This window comes from Stegodyphus dumicola, chromosome 3 (genome assembly GCF_044657685.1).
Source record: "Stegodyphus dumicola isolate Sdum_Otavi_A_Nest chromosome 3, ASM4465768v1".
Lineage (NCBI taxonomy): Eukaryota > Metazoa > Arthropoda > Arachnida > Araneae > Eresidae > Stegodyphus > Stegodyphus dumicola.
Window position 1 is genome coordinate 215,670,829 of NC_140770.1, and position 20,502 is coordinate 215,691,330.

The window sequence follows — 20,502 nt, forward strand, 5'->3', positions numbered from 1 at the left end:
TACTGCAGTGCATATGCCATGACTCTTGTTTCGCTGCCTTGATTTGTTTTTTGTATTGAGCTAGTTCCTTCCTGTAGCGTGCCAACTTTAATATTTTCTGTTCTACATCATTCCCTGCTTGCACCTGTCTTCTCAGGGCTCGTATTTTGCTTCTTCTCTGCGTGAGGGGGTTGCTCCACCACGATGTAAATGTTTTTTGCTTAATAGCTTTAAGTTTGTAGGAAGCTCTTGCTGCCTGAGTTAATTTAGTTATGATGAAGTCATATGTAGTATCCAGCTCCTCAGGGGGGGGGGGAGTCGCAGTTATCTAGTTGTTCCAAGATTTTACTCACCCATGGCCTGACGTAAAACTTTAAAGTATTGTGCCCTCCGTAGCAGATCTTGAACCGTCTTTTTGTTAGGTACGTAAGTCTACTATTGATCTCATATTGAATTATACGATGGTCACTCAGAGAAGGTTGTCCATTATCTCCCAGTTTTTTATGTACGCGCACACTGATGATGAGACAAATGTGACATCTGGCCAGCCTTTTGCTCTTCCATTGTCTAATGTTGGTTGAAAGTCTTCTTTATTTATTACTGTCAGTCCGTGAGCTATCGCATATTCTAACAATTTCTGCGCTCTGCGATTTTCTGTTTGTGCTCCCCATAAGGGGCTGGTGGCGTTAAAGTCACCAGCCACTATGGTATTCTGGAACGTTCGCAGTAAGGCTGGGTTTAATTCCTGTAGCAGGCATTCAATTTGCATGCTTGGGGGGGAAGTAAACGCAAGTGATTGTTATTTTCCTGTTGGAGGATTCAATCAAGATTGTTGCTGTGTAATCTGTCGTATCCAGAAGCAATGGATTTAGAGGGCCGTTATACAAGATGGCTGCCATTCCCGTATTGGAAGCGTAGGATTTACTTGTTGAAGGTTGGCCAAGAAGTTTGCTGTCCCTCAAGTAAGGTTCTTGTAAGAGTGCCAGGTCTGCTGTACTGGAGGGCATCACTTCCATGAAATTGAGTGTGGCTGCTCCTGCCCTTTGGAGATGGCACTGCAAAATTTTGATATTAGACCGATCTCTGTTGTAAACTTTCTCTGTTATTGAGTAGACTCCCTGACTGAGCGCATTCTCGCTAATTCTTGTGTGCAACATGGACATTTCGATGCACTTGCTGGATGTTGTGTGAAGGTGCTACCTGTCTTCTCGTTCGCGAGGCTGCAGTTGACACAGTTGATGGTAACTGAGTCACACTTTTCTAACAGGTGACACTTTTCTAACAGGTGACCACACTTGGAGCAGGCTGTATCCGACTTGCAGTAACGTCTAAAGTGTCCAAATTCTTGACAGTTGTAAAACCGTATCACTTGGAGATATTCTTTGAAATTGCAGGCACAAAGTCCAATGTAGTTTCTTTTCTTTTCTAATAACTCTTCGGTTTGTTCCCTTGCAACACCCACTAGCCAATGGCAGGTGTTATCCTCCTTTGGGTAGGAACGAATAGGGAATATAAACTCTTTCGTGTTACTTGGGAACAAGTTGGAGAAAGCCTCTGTGATATCTGTAGCTGTACTGTCCTGTGGAACTCCAAAGACTATTATGGTACGCCTAGGTGGTCTGGGCACTCTTACACTTAATGAATGATCTAATTCCGGAATTTCACTGATGGCGGTCCTGAGTTTGTCCAAGTCTGTCTTCTCTCTACACCTGATGAGTAGTTCCTGCGAGCACGTAGGCCTTAATTGGACGACGTTAATCCCCACTTTATTAGGCTTAATGCTACTCAGTAGCTGCTTCTGAACACTTTCAGTAGTACGATTCGTGTCTTTACTCTTAATAAGGAGTACGTGGTCAGGAAGCTTTGTGGCTGGAGAAACATGTTTTATTCTTCTGCGTCTATTAACCACAACGGTAAAGCCTTCGTTTGCTGCTGCTTCTTTCTGCTGCTACCTGTCCTCTGCTTTCTGTGCTGGTGAAGCTGCTGCTACTTCCACAGTTGCTGCTACAGATGCTGAGGACTGTCGTTGCAAATTTCAATGTCTTGTTAGTTCCAGAATTTGTCTCTCTTGGTTAGCTATAAGGATCTCTTGCTGTGAGGCTAAATTCAGATAATTTCACCTTTTCAGACATAAGATTCGTGCTCCTAGACGCGAAACTTTAATGTTCTCTTAGTTTGGCTGATACATCTCAAACCCCACTGACAAGATATGCTGTAAATTCCCGAAGATGTGAAACTCTGTTCATGAAGGCTCGGCATAACGGGATCACAGTCACCTTTTTTGAAATGTGATCTGCAAATTTTTAATAAAAGTCAATTTTTATTTATTATTCTCTTGGATCCTAATATATTAATTCGTTGGGGATTATATTTTATTTAACATTTAAGAAAACAGCATAGAAGCGAGACAGATAGGCACAGAAAAGTTTGAACTCTGAACGACATATACTGATGAATAATTTTTCACTTTATGTGTCCAATAATTCAAATGTGCCTTGTACTTGAATGAATCTTACTTCCCTATGGTTTAAAATTAATCAAAGTAGTAATGTCTAGCGCTAAATCAACCTTAATTTTTCTCCTTTCTTGAAGAAGAGTCTTTGAAATTAAATGAATTTTATTGAAAATATACACCAAACTAAAGTTGATTTTTTGCTTTTGCATTGGAATGTTTTTCTTCCATTTGATTCTTTGTGGTGGTCTCAAATGCATTCACCTGCCATATTTTAATATGCCAGATTTAAAAAATTGTTTTCATACGAGATTTTTAATTAATGTGAAACTGCTGTTATAGCTGCTTGTTCCGAGAGTGAAATTTCGAAATAACTATCCCAGGCCAAAATGATTAATAATGATTTAATAAAAAGTATATTCATATTGGAGTATTTTAGAAAAATAAATATTATACTTTAAAGACTCAGTTAAAGCTGCAGTTTTTTGTCCTGAAACAATGCGTCATAATGTTATATTTAATTACTGTAAAAGTTTGCGCTAAAAAGATAAATTTTATATTGCATTTTTCTTGTTATAATTTTTTTTCTTTTCCATTTTAAAAATTTCTTGCAGGATGTTCTTAAGTAATCAAGTTTCCATTCGTAGCATTTTGAGGAGAAACACATTTCTTTTGTCTGTGAAATTCTGCTGATAACTAGTAGTGAACTTAGCCAGGTTTTCTGGTCATTGCTTTGACCTTTCGTCACAACTGTCGACTTTCGCTAATTTCTTTTTCGGTGCTGAGAGCTAGATGGAGCGTTGACATTTCCGATCGATCTCAGCCTTCAACAGTTCCTTTTTGGATTGATCAGCAAATAATAGAACAGATGGCAAAAGCAGAATGAATCAACGGTGATCAAATCTTTTCGTCGAGCAGAGCGTAACATATTTCATTCTAAGCTGCATTCTCTTAAGATTATTGATTCGAAATTCGGGAATTCAATACAATATCTGATATAAAACTAATCGACACAAAGTCTTTAAAACTTTGACTACCTGCGAATTAATTAACAAAAGTATCGCATTTTTAAAAATAATAAAATTTTATTTTTTTAAGATATTGAAATTCCTTCCTGTTTTTGGTTAGCAGTCTAACAGTGTATAATGATGTTTAACAGTCTAAGAATGTATAATGATAAAAATACCCGAAGGATTTTTACAGCAAAATGTCAGTTATTGCGGAAAGTGTATGGCTCTGACATATATGCTTTTAAATTTAGTTTCAGGAACTATATAGATTTAACTGTAATTCTTCTTGACAAAAGACTGCCTTGAAAATTGCGTAAAAATTATTACTTGCAAAAACCTAGCCTTTATAGGAGGGATTATATAGCATAAAATATGGTATTTTTTTTATATCTTGATCACCTTAGTTTGCTTTTGGATCTACTGCCAATCATTTCTTATTGAAATATACTACATAATAAAAAAAAGTGTGAAACATCAAATGTTTCAGAAGAAAGGTTTCAAGCGTTACACTAAATAATTTATGAAAGGATTTTGAACGACTTTGTTTATCACCTGGCAGAATCAAGGAATTTATTAAAAAGAGCCTAGCATGATTGGAAAAATAAAATTCAGAATTTTGAATATGCATTTAAAATAGAAATATTTCACTAATTTAAGTACTTTGATTATTACTCATAAAAGTCCATCGTGATCCGTGTGGCTACTAATATGATTACTAGCATCTCATGAATCATGGACAAAAATTACAGGATCTAAATATATTTCCGCTTCAATTTATGTAGAATATAATTTATAGTAAATAATTTATTTTGATTACTGGATTAGATTCTTCCTTTTTCTCTCTGTATGCGATATTTTTAGTGTATTGAACCCTGCTTTATAGATATGTAAAACATTTGATTTCTTTTAAAAACTTACTGTTATAACGACTTATTTACTTTTCTAATAATCTGGCGCATTTTTTCACTGTCTGACAGTAAGGTATTGCTACAAACGGAGTTGATATAAATTGCAAGGTCCTAACTAATAAAAGTTTTTAAAAGGAAACAACTCAGATTTATTGGATCCATACTTAGAATTTAACACTACACTGAAACTCTTAAGTATATTAATGCCACAGATAGCTTCGCACAAATACTTAGTTGCAGTATCTCATGAAAAAGCAACTAAATCTGAAATGATATGCACCTGGAGTTCGCAATATCTGCACTAATGTAACTAATGTAAACAATTCCTAACAGAAGTTTGTTAACAGAAGTTTATAACTAACTCACTAACTTCGGTAGGCAAATGCAAGGAGATTTTCGCTTTATGTTAATATGATGTTTCAGCAATCAATATTGACTTTAAAAAAATTAGTCGAAAATTATGATCCTAAAGAAATATTGCATCATAAATTAAATTTGTTAATATAATAATAATAATCATAAAAAACCTCCAAACAGTTCGCGTCATATGTTATTTGGTAAGCTAAACGTTGACTCAGTAGCCGGATACATGGTTTCCATATGCAGTTTCATTGGCTGTCACCAAATATGTCTCCAACGGCAATGTATTCAATCATAGTCAATGTTCAAGCCTCCTGCCGCAAGCGCCGCAAACATGTATCTGAGGCCCCGGTTATATTTTACCATGTGCAGACAGACTTTGCAGATGCTGCGTATACTTGTTCAGACATTTATGTTCTCATGGTCACGCACTACTCTGTGCATTCTCTGCACTGTGCAAGTCAGGAAATTACAAACCCTTCACAAAAAAGTAAGAAACCATAGACTATGAGTGTTATCGGAAATAGCATTACAAATAATGCTTTACTACTAATCTGCAGCGTTACCCACGGTTTCAGGCATGCTAGACACATCCGTTGGGATTCAGTAAACTATTATTAAAATATAATCTATGAGCATTAAACCTATTCCACTAAGACTACTTTAACATGGAATTAATGCTTTCTAGCATTAATAGCAGTGGATAATAGTAGTTCGGTCCGAGGTTCGAATCTCGCGAACGGGCTGGCTGCATGGGTGTTTTCGTGGTTTTCCCCATGTGTAACGTGTATACGAGTCAGTTTCCCTTAAAAAGTCTTCCACGAAGGCATCCCTCCCCTTAGGCAGATAGCCCTAGTGTGCTTTGCCATAAATAAATACACCAACACCAATACACCAGTGGATAATAATAAACACCAGGGATCCTGCGACAAGATGAGAATGTGAACTCATAGTTTACTTACAGCTCTTTGCTATTTCGCCTGTTCCTTGTCTGGATATGGAATTAGCGGGAAGTCATGTGATGGCCACATCAGTGTTTCTTCAGGTACATCAAATTTTGAAAATAAGAGCAAAACATTGCTTATGACAATTAAAATTTAATAAAAATTCTGCTGTAATTCCTAATCAAGAACTAGTCGTTCAAAATAAATTTCATATTTATATTCAGGAAGTGAAATTTGGAAGAAAAAGCCTATTTCATCTCTGTAACAGAAAAATGGGAAAATTTGTACAACTACGTTAGTAATGGATTTATTTTAGGAGTAATTGAAAAGATTCCTAAAGAGTAAAAGGATTGTCAGGAAAGAAAATTACATATGAGAGAAACATTTGTTTTATGGTTTTTAACTTCGTCGCTTTTTGGGTATAATGTATTATGATTATTATATGATATTATTTATTAGTCTGTTTCTGGAATGAAGCAAGATTGTAGGTTCACAAATTGTTTGAGTTTTATTGTAAAGTTTGCGTCTTTGTTTCTGAGGAAGGTGCTCAGAAAAATGGCAAATACTTCTGCCAATGATAAGTTTCATCAAAAATGTTCTCCAAAATAGTATGCGATCTTTACTACCTAAGGTTATCAATACAGTACTTTAGTTTCATATTTTCACTTCGAAGGTTTTACGTGTTTTATTTAATTCACGAGCTTTGTATTTCATTACTTCATTGATACCGAAAAATTCTCCAAAATTCGTTTTCTTATGTCGAATTTTGATCAGAGAATTCTTCAAAATTCTCTAATTCTTTCCTTTTAAGCTTTTCTTCTGATATTTAATACTAATAAAAAAAACTTCATTTGCTTTATTTTCAAGTGTTCAGACACCGTTTAGTGTCTCAAGCTGTAATTGCATTCCACACATTCAGCGTGTAAGTGCTTATTCTTCGCGTGAGATTTCTATATCTAGTATATCTGAGAGATATTGATTCATCAGTGACTAAATTTCTCTTTCTGTTAATTTCCTTCTCTGGTTCTATAATTATGAACAAAGATAAAAATAATGAATATTATTTGAAACGAATATAAGTATTTATCCCAAATCAGATAAAGTAATTAAAAAACAAACCATATCATGAACTCAGCTCTCTGAATTGCTAAATGTTTGAATGTTAATTAGTTAACGTGAAATATTTTGACTTTTTAGTTTATTTAGTTTGGATGAACAAGTTAAAAGTCAAAACATCTCAGATAAAGCAATTAAAATTCAACACATTCAACTTAATTAGTTTACCAGAAATATTTTGATTTTTTGGTTTATTTAATTTCGATGAGCAAGTTAAAAGTCAAAACGTTTCAGATAAACTAATTAAAATTCAAAGTATTTAACAACTCAGGGAAATGAGCTGCAGATCTATCGTTCACATTTGGAATCATGCACATTTAGCTTTCACTCTCACTAAAATTAAAGAATTCACACTTTTACTATTAAAAGCGAATGAAAACCTTATGCAACTACGAATAAAGAATTTATCATTTTAATGAATATTGGAAAATGCAAAAAATTATGTCATCTGTAATATTTCTACCATATGTCTGAAAGTTAGTTTGTAGAGACTCTTAGTTTTCGGAGAAAAAGACATAAAAAATGACCTGTGCTGTCAAAGGGCCTTGGGTCGTCCAGTTGGTAGGTAGATCAGATTATCATTTATGCCATAAAAGAACATATGGGTGTCAGTTTCTTCAGCATATCAAGAATGACTGGAGAGAGTCATGAGTTCCAGTGGATCAAATCTAGGTGGTAACGATTTATTATTTTAGTTTTAGCGCCACTACAGAGAATTTTAAGAGGTAGGAAAATGTGAAACATCAGCTGTGCCTCGACATAATTCGAGCCATGAATCTTCCGACTGCTAGCTTGGTGAGCTAATTATTTACAACACACGGAGTACTCACAAAGAAATTAGATAATTGTTTAAAATTTAATGAATAGCTTTCTAGTTATGGGTAACACTTATTCATTTAATGATAAACTTAATGTGCACCTTTGAGTAGGATGAAATAGTGCTTTTTGTAATGTTTCACATAGAATTTATGGGACTCAATGGTTGAATTTAAAGGAAAATCTTCAAAATCGTGACGTAATTTGATTTTTTTTTTCACCAGAAGATAAAAAAATATGCGGATTATATAATAATTTATTTTTCTCTCGTAATCCAGGTACAATAGGATGCCGAGTTTAGATATCTTTAAATACCGAGTTTAGAAACGGAATAATGATCATTCGAGTCGAAATGACTATCAAAGCAATAGATGTACACAACGAGGATCAAGAATGGAAATATACATTATTCAAACATAGCAGGCTTTGCAAAGGTCAGTGATAACTGAAACATGTATTGTATATGAATTAATATATGAAATTTTAACTGTTGGCCAATTTAATTTAACTAAATATATTTTGTGAATTATGTTACGAGAACGAGTTTATCTGTGAAAAACCCGAAGCTTAATAAATTGTTTTAGAATGAACTCTTTGAAGTAAACGTTAGAGAAATAGTCAACTTGTCTTAGAAATTAAAAATAAATCAAATTTTAGTCAATTGAAGTTAATCAAAATCTAACTACATATTTTCTGAATCTAAAACTCGGAAGCTAAAGTTAAGGAAATCAAGGATATTGAAAAAGAATAAAATTGAGTAATTGAATAAAGATAATTCTGAAAAGTAATATGTCCAATGAAAATATTATTACGGATTTTGTATTTATTAAACTATTTTTAGTAGAAATTGTAATTAAAATTGTTTTATATTCCCGTGCAATGCAGCACGAGACTTATTTGAAGGGAAAGATACGCCGGAAAAATTAAAATACAACAGCACGCGCATTTAACATTTTAATAAATAGATATCTCGTAATTGTACTCTTTTGATATCCAGAAAAATCGAGAAAATACCAGAATATTCTCATGCATGATTAAAACGCTTATAAAAGCTGGAAGAAAATATCTCATTTCAGTTGGTTACTTACTGCTGTTATTTGATTGCAGCGAATTCGCGGTGAGATCGGATTAACTTTCTTTGTTTTGAACTGTGTCCTGTAAAACGTTTTTAGTAGCTTAAAATATAACTACTGTGAGATATTGCGATATTGTACAAATATCTCTGAGGAAATTTCAAACATTTTTGCTTTATTTGTTATGATAAGATTAAATTTTATTCACTTTTCATTGGACTCGTGCATTCAATTTCTTATGAGCCCGTACGCAAGCAACAATATATACAGAATCCATTTCTATTTTTACTTCAACTTTAAATGATGAGCTGTATTTATTATAACAGAGATTTCTAAAAAGCAGTTTCTCGCAATTTTGAAATCACAGTTTACACAGAATGAAAGCAATTTATATAAAAATAAGTGCCCTTTTTCATTTTTGCTGAAATGTATAGTAGTTGACATATCACATCCGTGAGTCACATCAATTGAAATGCAAACTAGTTCTCTTATTATACAAAAGTTCTCAGCCCTGACTAAAAATCAAAAATTGTTCTACTGGAAAATATTTTTAATCAACATTCGCGTAGACATTCAAAGCATTTGTTGCATTTAAACAGTTGAAAGCTAAAAAAGGCGAGAATCACTCCAGCTGAAAAGAATCCCTTGAATTTCTGTTGCTTACTGTAGTATAAAGTATTGATTTTGAGACCTTTCTGTGCTCTGTTTAGCATTCACTCGTATTGAAATGACGCTTTTTCTATTCAGATCTCTTTTTATATAAATAAAGCATCCTTTGAAGCTCGTGTAAAAGAAGTCAAAGAAGACATTGACAGATTGTTTGTACTGCAATTCTGTAAAAGTGTTTTTCTCCCATATAACAAACGATTTGCATAAAAATTGAAACAAACTAAAAAAGGTTACTGTACTCAAATGCAAATTTTCGTAGATATTTCTGGTTACATTAAGTGCCAATTTCCATGACGCGCTTTTCAAAAGAAAAATCAAGAATTTTATCATTTTTTTAATTAGAAAATAGTTAATTTATCACAGAATGTTTTGAACTTCTAAGAACACATTTCATTTGTCGTGTAAGATGAAAATTAGTTTTTGAAGCTGTTTTAAAAGAGAGTAAATTATAAAAGCTTTTTAAGTTACCCGGATTTGGTTAACTACACTAAAAGCAATTTTATAGTTATAATTATTTTAGTTATATGCGATTAAACCTAAAATCCTAGAATTACTAAAAATGACGGCTTTTTAATCAAAACTGTCTGAATGTAATCATTCTTACTTACATCATATCTATCGTATTACTTCTTTCTTTTGATGAAGCTCTGTTAATGTCCTAATTAAATTCATGTATGATCCTTCCTTACAGTTTTATTTTTTTAATCATATATGACTAATATAGCTTAATAATCATTTTTCACATTTTAGTGCACTTAAATAAAACCGCATGATTAAAAAGATTTTTAAAATAAAAAGCTTTTTTAATCATACGTTTATAGTTTATTTAATTTTTTTCTTTTATTTTATGGAATATGGAAAAATAATGAAGAAAGAAAACCACCTCTTCCAAATATAGAAAATTAAGGTAGCAACAAATTACATGCGACTACACCTTTTTTCCAAAGTTTTGTGATAAACACAATCATCATTTAATTTGAACTGAATGTTTAATTCAGACGTCCTATCTTATTAACACATAATAACCTAACAATAAAGGGCTAAATATTTTTGCTTTAAAATTCGCAGTTATTAGGAATTATATAATAAGTAAACAGCAACAAAAAATCTGAAAGCTTTCAGATCTTAAAGGGACTTTTTTAATGTTTTGTGTGTTATCTTTATTTATTAAATACTTAATAATCTTAAGAATTTCTGATACATTGTCTCTTGCGGCTGGAGATAAAAATGTCCCCCCCCCCTCGTACAGTGTTGCCGTTGCTCGTTTTCAAATCGTTGAGTTTCTTAATCAAAAACTCATAAATGCTATACAAAATATGAAATAGATAGTAAAACAAATTCCAAATTTGGGCTTTCAGATGGTCATATTCGGGTGGAGACGTATGCTATTCAAAATTGGACGGCTCTAGGTACCGTTATTTTATCCCAATGCAAGAAAGACACATACATTTATGCAGATTATTCATTGTTTAATTTCTTTAAATATAACACAGGGCTCTAATATTTGCTAGTAGCAATATAAGCAATATAAGAAGTGATTCGACGCTTATAGTTAATCCACACAAAACGCCAAAATGGAATAATCAATCAATAACAAAAAATCTGAAAGCTTTCAGATCTTAAAGGGACTTTTTTAATGTTTTGTGTGTTATCTTTATTTATTAAATATAATGTTCTTCGCGCTTAAACCATTAAATTAAATCCAACAGCAATATTGCAAACTATTTAGAACAGCATATCTTAAGAATTTCTGATACATTGTCTCTTGCGGCTGGAGATAAAAATGTCCCCCCCCCCTCGTACAGTGTTGCCGTTGCTCGTTTTCAAATCGTTGAGTTTCTTAATCAAAAACTCATAAATGCTATACAAAATATGAAATAGATAGTAAAACAAATTCCAAATTTGGGCTTTCAGATGGTCATATTCGGGTGGAGACGTATGCTATTCAAAATTGGACGGCTCTAGGTACCGTTATTTTATCCCAATGCAAGAAAGACACATACATTTATGCAGATTATTCATTGTTTAATTTCTTTAAATATAACACAGGGCTCTAATATTTGCTAGTAGCAATATAAGCAATATAAGAAGTGATTCGACGCTTATAGTTAATCCACACAAAACGCCAAAATGGAATAATCAATCAATAACAAAAAATCTGAAAGCTTTCAGATCTTAAAGGGACTTTTTTAATGTTTTGTGTGTTATCTTTATTTATTAAATATAATGTTCTTCGCGCTTAAACCATTAAATTAAATCCAACAGCAATATTGCAAACTATTTAGAACAGCATATCTTAAGAATTTCTGATACATTGTCTCTTGCGGCTGGAGATAAAAATGTTCCCCCCCCCTCGTACAGTGTTGCCGTTGCTCGTTTTCAAATCGTTGAGTTTCTTAATCAAAAACTCATAAATGCTATACAAAATATGAAATAGATAGTAAAACAAATTCCAAATTTGGGCTTTCAGATGGTCATATTCGGGTGGAGACGTATGCTATTCAAAATTGGACGGCTCTAGGTACCGTTATTTTATCCCAATGCAAGAAAGACACATACATTTATGCAGATTATTCATTGTTTAATTTCTTTAAATATAACACAGGGCTCTAATATTTGCTAGTAGCAATATAAGCAATATAAGAAGTGATTCGACGCTTATAGTTAATCCACACAAAACGCCAAAATGGAATAATAGCCCTTTGACCTAATGCTTCTTTGGGCTAACAATTTTTGAAAATCAGCCAATATTCGGTATTTTTTTTTAAAACTTCCGGAGAAAAATAAATATTTTGTCCATCCGATGATGTAAAGATCAAAATTCTGTAATAACTAGTTTGAAAAAAAAGCTATATTGTATTTTGAATTGTTAATTAGAAAAACTGTATTGCATTTTGAAAATATTTTTTTTGCCTATATATATCGCTATATATAGAGGCAATGGACTTTGCCTATATATATCGCATATAAAACTGTATACAAAAGAGTCTGCAGATAAGGCCTCTAAACATGATATGCCGAAGGTATTTTTTAGGTACTTAATGGGCCTAAATGCTATGTTTTAAGGTACACCGAAGTTTTAACACAAGAGTTAAAGAATAAGTATTAAACTTATATATTTCCATAAATACTAAGGATATTTTTTGGAAATAACTGTGTTGAGTTAATACAATATATTTTAAGTTGATAACCCATTATTAGAAAGAAACTTCATAAAATATTAGATATTTTATTAGAAAATATTAAGAAATTTAATAAAATATTAAGATATTTTATTATTATAATGTTCTAAAACTAATAAAATAATATTTTCTTCTTTGGATTTTGGCAGTAAGCTTTAAAAACGAAACACTAATAATAATTGCGTTTGGGAAAACAAATTCAGCAGTTAAACGTATCCGAAGATTAAAAAAAAGCACGGGTAGATGAGTTTACCGATGAAAGCGCCGACAAGCTCGGACAGGAGGTTGCCAATAAGAACAACGCCGATACTTACGATACGATATTCCACTATCATCATATTATCTCAAACTTCAACTCAACAACAAAATCCACATCAGCGGCAAGAAGAATGGAATACCCAAGAATAAGGCAGGTGCACACATTAGCACATATATAAAAAATAAATAAGCAGAAAAATATCTTAACTGCACAATCAACTCGTTACGTCTGCAGACACAGACCCTCTCCAACAGATTTCTATAAATTAGGGATTTCAAATATTGACTTTTGCGTATGTGGCGAATAAGCTGCGGCGGAAATCTACGTAACAAGCTGCCAGGTAACAGAACGTCTTTATATGAAGTTCTCGAGCGGCATGCAGGCAAGCAGAAAATTTGCAAGGTAATAGATTTGCTCTCCCATCACGGAGAGGAACAGTATTACGCTGCTTAACAATATAACTCGGACACAACCGATTGTAGTTGCATCTATTTTGTAGTATATCAATGCTCCCTAAGAGAACCATATGTTAATGGACATTTTATATGCGACATCTTACTGTCTCTGTTGCAGCATTTTAGTGTCTCTTAAGACATATGAACTAATATGATTTGGACTCGTGGACATACATGTGTTAAATTTTGCACATGCACTTTTGAGTTGTCATATACTAATTTATCATCATCATTAAGTTGTCTCACATTTAGTATTCAACGCCATTCATCATTAGCAGTTAGCTCAAAAGTACATATTCTAATAATTATGTATTCTGTGTAAATACAAAGCCATGTGACCAACGCGCTCTAAACATAATGAAGAAAAGAATTTGTTAATTTACTTACTGTTGCGAAATAAATAACCTCGAGGCTCCGTTGGACAAAACTAAAGGCTTATTTAGGATTCATAGGAAAGATATAATAATATATTAAAATATTAGGTATAATTCAGTATAAAATGTTTGCACAATAAAACCGTTGACAGCAATAATAACTATAAGCTTATTTGCAACATACTGTGCAGTTCACTTAGTTGCATTCTAACTAGATACATAACTAGACATTCTATAAAATTAACAAAAGCAACACTACAAGAATAATTGCAACCCAATTTATACATACCTAGCTCACTGATCATACCAGTCAGTATTGGTTAATATCACGGACTGGAGGTGAGCTACACTTGCCTTATATATAACTTTAAACATAAAACTATACTATTAACCAAGAAAATAGTGAGTGTGCGTATATATCCATAATACGTACACATTTTTATGTCTCAACTACATATACTTAATGAGTTGTGTTTTACTGCATGAATTCTATAGCCTACATATCTATCGTATCTCCTTGTATTTTATTGTGCCTTCTTATTACATATATAATCTTAGAGCCAATAAAGGTAAATATGTAACCCATAGTGTTAAAAACCTCCTGTTTCCAGAAGAATAACGGAAAACAACTGCATATAAATCGTGCTCTAAGAAGTTAGGTTTCGCTCGCGAAATGCAGATGCTTGTTCTCCTGCGGAGCGTTTCCCTCTGGAGAGTGGCGGATGTGTGGGGAAAATCGACTAATTTACAGTAAATATACAATGGCCCCAATCCTCCGATAACAGTCAACAGCAACAGTTGTTAGACATGATAAATAAAATTAGGAAATTTACATTATTTTAAGTTCGATTGTTTTTAGTGTGACTCCTAAGCTCATACCATCTTTCACCAGCCTTATTAAACTCATTTGAGTTAGAAGCCAACTTCCATAAGAGTGATTTAAACGGTGTTATTTCCGTAAAATTGGCCTATCTTAAAAGACACCTGACGTGCTGATTTTTTTAATATTTTACATAATACATGGAGGTTTTGAATTTTACATTTGCATAATAGTATTTTGCTTAACATCGTTATATTTTACAGTACAAATCACATTATTTTCTTACAACAATGCTCGTTTGCCTCGCATTAAATTTTTTTTTTTTTTGCATAACATTCTTACAATTTATTACTATACAATTTATGTTACTCATTATCAGTTGATCTTGTTGCGATGTTAGAATTCTTTGAACCCAGTTATTGTACACTGATTTTGTATAAAAATTATACCTTAAGTTTCATATTATATGACATATTACATTGATTGCTATATTGTTGCGCTATGAATATGATATATTTGTGTTGCATACGTGTTTATTATATTAGCTTTAATTTGAGCATTTGCTACAATTTGCTTTTTGGCTTTCGTTAGTTTGCTTTTTTATTGATGGCCTCAGATTGACACAATCTGTTATTCTCCTCTTGCAAAGAGATCCATCATTATATTAATTATTTCACAAGAAATGTTTTTGGCAACTTAAAATTTGGTGCATACATATTTTATATATGAAATTCTGCTATTACGGTTTTAAGAACGTTTTTAAGTGGAAACTTGCTGTTGTGTGCTATTATTAATGTAGTGATCTACTTCATAGCGCTCCCTACATCTGTATATGCTTGAATTCGATTTACTTCGTTTGTAAAAGTGAATGAATGAAGGCCGTAGCCCATGATGAACCAATTTATGAGCCTCTTTCTATCAGAGTCTCATTTTTATTTCTGGAAAGAACCTGAAAGTTTTTCTTCTTCTAGCTGCTGTATTTCACCTTTGTTGTCAGATGCATTGTTGTTTTTGGGCTAGATGACGCATTAGGCGCAACGGTAGCTATTGTATATTAGCTGTTTTGAATGATGTTCACAAGTTATTTCTGGTTAGAGTGTCAGCGGCTTCGTTTAGTTAGTTATTAAACATTTCCATATATTTCTATATGTGCGTCCTACAATATTTCCTAAACTAAAAGTCAGTGAATATTTTTAGAAATGATCTGCTTGTTAGGGATTTTAAGAAAGGAAGTTTAATACTGGTGTCTGTTGCCTGATGCTTTGAGAAAAAAGGGGCTGAATAATCATAACTATTTTTGACTGTAACAGTAGAACAAGCTATTTTATTTTAGTTGAAAAGCTGTGTTCTTTTGGGATATAGATTAACGTGTATAACGCCACATTTGGTATGGCTCTATAGCAACTTCTTACTTTCAATAGAAGGGGGTTATGTCAGTCGTCTTCTCGTGGTGACCCTTGTTTTTTCTAAACGACTAATATTTGTGGCCTTGTACAGCCATCTACTCAGATTTTATAACCTCAGTTGTACTACAGGCATTCCCAGTGTGTGGAGTAAAGGAGGAATAATACGCATTCTCAAAATTTGTAAACACCTAGGTGTTTTGACTAGCATTCGTGCAATATCACTTATTTCTCAAGATAGTGACTGAGTCTATTTACAATGAGGCATTCAGTCAGTAATGTGTAAACTGACTGGATGCCTCATTGTAAATAGACTCAGTCACTATCTTGAGAAATTCTATTGTATTTCTGATAGACAGGAGTGTTTTAGGAAGTATAAAAATATTATTGAACATATAGCAAGACTCACACAGGATATAAAAGATGACTTCCATCTTAAAACTAGTACTGTAACAGTATTGGTCGACTTCCAGACGGTCTTTGATATAGTATGGAGAAAAAGCTTCTCAGGAAGTCAATCGATATCGGTATTTGTGCAAATATGTATCGCTGGATTAAATGTCTTCTGGAGCAGTGATTTATCAGAACTAAATTCCGATCAGCTGTCTCTCTCTATAGATAAGCTAGACGAAGGCTTCCCCAGGGTTCGGCCCTAAGATCTGTTCTATTCAACATCCTGATCAACGATATTGTTCACTATTTTATGAATTCACATCCTGGGGTGCAGACCCTTCTCTCTGCTGATAACCTTGTTTTGTGATCTGCTAACCGGGACATCCATATTATTCAGGATTCGCTTAACATTGCCTTTGATACCCTTTAGATTTGGTCAAGAAACAATGAAATGATTGTAAATACGAAGAAGACAACCTTTCAGGTTTTTACCCTCGGTACCAAACCTAAAGAGATAGAGATATTTTATGGAGACCAACAACTCCACAAGACTCAAGAGGCTACTTAACTGGGAATTGTTTTGGATTCTAGGCTAAATTGGAATAAACAAGCCAAGAGGATACTGGGTATAGGCAACATGAAAAATAGACTGCTTAAAAGGCTTACCATTGTAATGTGGGGATCTACCCAAGATCTAATATGTACCATTTGTAAATCTTATATTAGGCTTGCTATCGAATATGGTGGCGAACGTCTCATAACTGCTTCTGAGCCAATGCAGAACAGAGTTGAAAATACCCAAAACAATGCCTTGAGAATCATCGCTGGTTGAACATTTTCTACTCCTAATCCAGGCTATGCAATTGTAAACAAATATTGAGCCTCTGACTCATCGAAGGAAAATAAGTGCTCTCAAATTGGCCGAGAGACTGAGGTGTGGTGACTTCTGGAATATGTATAATTATGCAGAGCGTAGGTTAAAATCCCAACCTACCTGTTTACATGTGTCATATGAGCTGTCTAATTTTTTGATAACCCCTCTTTTAACAGAGAGTCTGATACTGGTGTGTTCCTAAAACATTTGAACTCGGTAAATTATAATTTAGATATGCTTCTGATCGCCAGTAAAATGTCCTACACTGAGACATAATTGAGGCTGGCTGCTTCGGCCATTATTGGAGAAAGATTTCTCATAATGCACTGGTTGCTTGTGTACACCGATGGTTCTGCTATAGGTGCTAATAGTAATGCTGGTGCAGCAGTTTACTCTCGGCATTTTAGTGGGGCTGTTGATACAAACTGCACCAACTATGATGCTGAAGTGGTTGCTGTCCAACTGGCCTTGACTGAAATCAATAAAAGAGATGCTTAGAACATTTTGATATTTAATGATTCACAGGCCACTATTAAATAAATTTCTTCAGTCATACTTTGAAATACTGGGGATCTTCTAAACTGTCAATTTATGCTGAATTCTCTATTAAATAATGGCCGCAATGTTACTCTGCATTGGATCTCGAGTCATTGTGGAATCACGGGTAATGACTTTGCTGACACTCTGGCCAAGGCTGGATCTGTCCTTCCTCAAGTCAATCGGTCTATTTATTATTATCACAGTGCTAAGAGAATCATTGGAGCCAGATGTGGAGCTCATCTTCGAGAGAAGAATAGGGATTCTGCGAAGGAGAAGATTTTGGGGTTCTCTAATGGAGAATCCCTTGTGACCTACCTGGATCTGAGGGTGTCGCTAACTTTAGAGGAAATTAAAACCACGAAAACGCCCATGCAGTCAGCCCGTTCGCGCTCGGACCGAACTACCAGTGATCAGAGACTTTACCGCTCGGCTGCTGGTGGGCCCTTATCTCTTGGAATAAGCTAGTGTGAAATGTAGGCTACGAATTTTTACCTAGCCGGCGTGACATTTTTCAATAGCGTGCTTTCGTGTTTCTTCATGTAATTACTTTCCTTCTTTGGAAACATCTTTAATATTTGCCCATCATGGATACTGAATTCCTTTTCGAACATCTTGCTAGGACAAAGAAAACCCTGTAAATACAGAAGGAGGCTGCAAATTCTTTGCGCCATTTTTATTTTTATTTTTATTTTTATTTATTTATTTTTTGTTTTGTTTTGTTTTGTTTTGAGATACGAAGCAGAGGAGAAACACGAGGTTTTCCAAGCAGTGTATTTCGGTTAAAAAATAACTAAGCATTTTTGATTTCTAGTTGAGTCCTATAAAGTTCTACAAGCATTTCTTCGAAAATAATTAATTAGTTTTGTTATTGTGTTAGTGCCATCGTGTAACTGCCATGGTTTTTATAGGACTGAATCTAAATTTCTAGGATAGTATTAAGGTTTTAAATGTGTTTCACAGGTACCGATGGCTTTTGGCATGCATTATTATACGGGTAAGTTAAAGTTTGTCTTTTACACAAATTAAGGTTATTAGACACGGCAGGTAAAAAAAAAAAACTTAACGTTCTTTTCTTTTCAGCATATTGCATTATGAGACAAACCACGACCATAAAAATAATTATCTTTCAATATAGATAAGTAATTATTTCTTAATATTTTTACTACCGGCAACATATTTTACTACAATAATAAAAATAATTTTTATTAACTGAAGGCAACTTAGCAATTAAGATAAAAAGAGGTTTTCTCCGTAACAGCTCTTTTTTAGAACGCGATTGTAGAATAAAAGTTATTATGAAAAATGTTAATTAAAATTTTCAGAATTTCTAATTTTCTGTATGGTATATCAATCACACTCTTACGTTAAGTAAACTCTTTTACATGACGCATGCACGAGAAATAAGCAACTAATTTTACTCTCTTTATGTTTCTGAGTAACTAACATTTTCAAGAGTAGACTGTAGATGAGGATAGTATAAAAGTGGAAATCTATTGGAAATAGCTGTAGAATATTTGCTTCTAACCTTTTCAGATTTACTTCACTTGAATTGAAATGCTTAACTTATAACAATATGGGAGGATAAAACATATTTTTTAACTAAAAGACCTTAATAAAAAATAAGATTTAAAAATGCGTGGGTCGTTAACAATTCTTCCAAAAGAGACTATGTGCCCAATGAGCCCAGATATAAAACTAATCAATTACCTTGCAGGTATGATGTGAAGGGGATTATGCGATTAAGAACTATCTTGTGACATAATATCTCTTCCTTGTGACTATAAAATATTTTTAATAAATTTATTAACGCTGTAAGTATTATATTAATATTATAATAGTTATTTTTAATTTTGAAATCCTTTATTTCAAATTCTTGTTTCCCACTTCCAACGTCCTACCAGATTGAGTTTTAATTATTGCGTTGCTTGTAAATCAGGTAGAAGGAGTATTTAAGGAAGGCTCAGCTTACTTTATTAGGAGAGCTCAGGAATCCTTAGTGGAGTGTTTGCCGTAGGCTACTTCGTTATTAAACCAACTACGCTCGCCCATAGTGTACGTGCCTTTTGATGCTAATTTAATTAAGGCCAACTACGTTAAGTAATTGTGTCTACCTTCGGCTCAGTTTCGTTTAGTATTAGATTAGTTTCTTATTTTCATATCTTGATTTAAAAGCCCAAATGGAAGCTTTCCTGTAAGCCTGAGAAGGGGCCATCGTTTAAGCATTTTCTTTGAGTCTTTCAACCGTTAATAAAATATACTGACACTGTTTAGCGAAGTCTGTGTCATATAAGAATATATCAAACGCTTCCGAATATAATTTATGGAAAAAAAAAGTCTTTTATAACTGGCATCACAATTAATTACTTTATGAATATTAACACAAATAGGACAATTTAACATGTGACGCCATCTATTAATGACTTTTAAAACAATTTTAACTGATTAAAAAAGAATATATCATTTAACTAAATTTTATTGCAAACTTGATTTATAACTTTACCAAACCAAAGCTGAGGTATTACTTATATTACTGTATTTCTGACAAATTTAATGTATAGTTATTCCTTAAATAACTGCCTCTACGTCAAGCAGTATTTCAGCTTTGTAATTCTCCTGTAGCCTTTGTGTTGCTAACCATATTTGACTAAACGGATCTAAACTACACCGCGTTTACTTTCAAAATAAAACTAGATGTGCTTGACCGGATTAATGCTTATGCAAAGCAACTAATGTCTTTACAGAACAATTGTCAAAATTTTAGCAACACTTTTGCGCGTTGCTGAGAATAATACAAATAGAAAATAGCAAATGTAATACTTTTAACTAAATTAATTAAATTTTTACTTTAAAGTAATGTAATACCTTTAACTTAAAA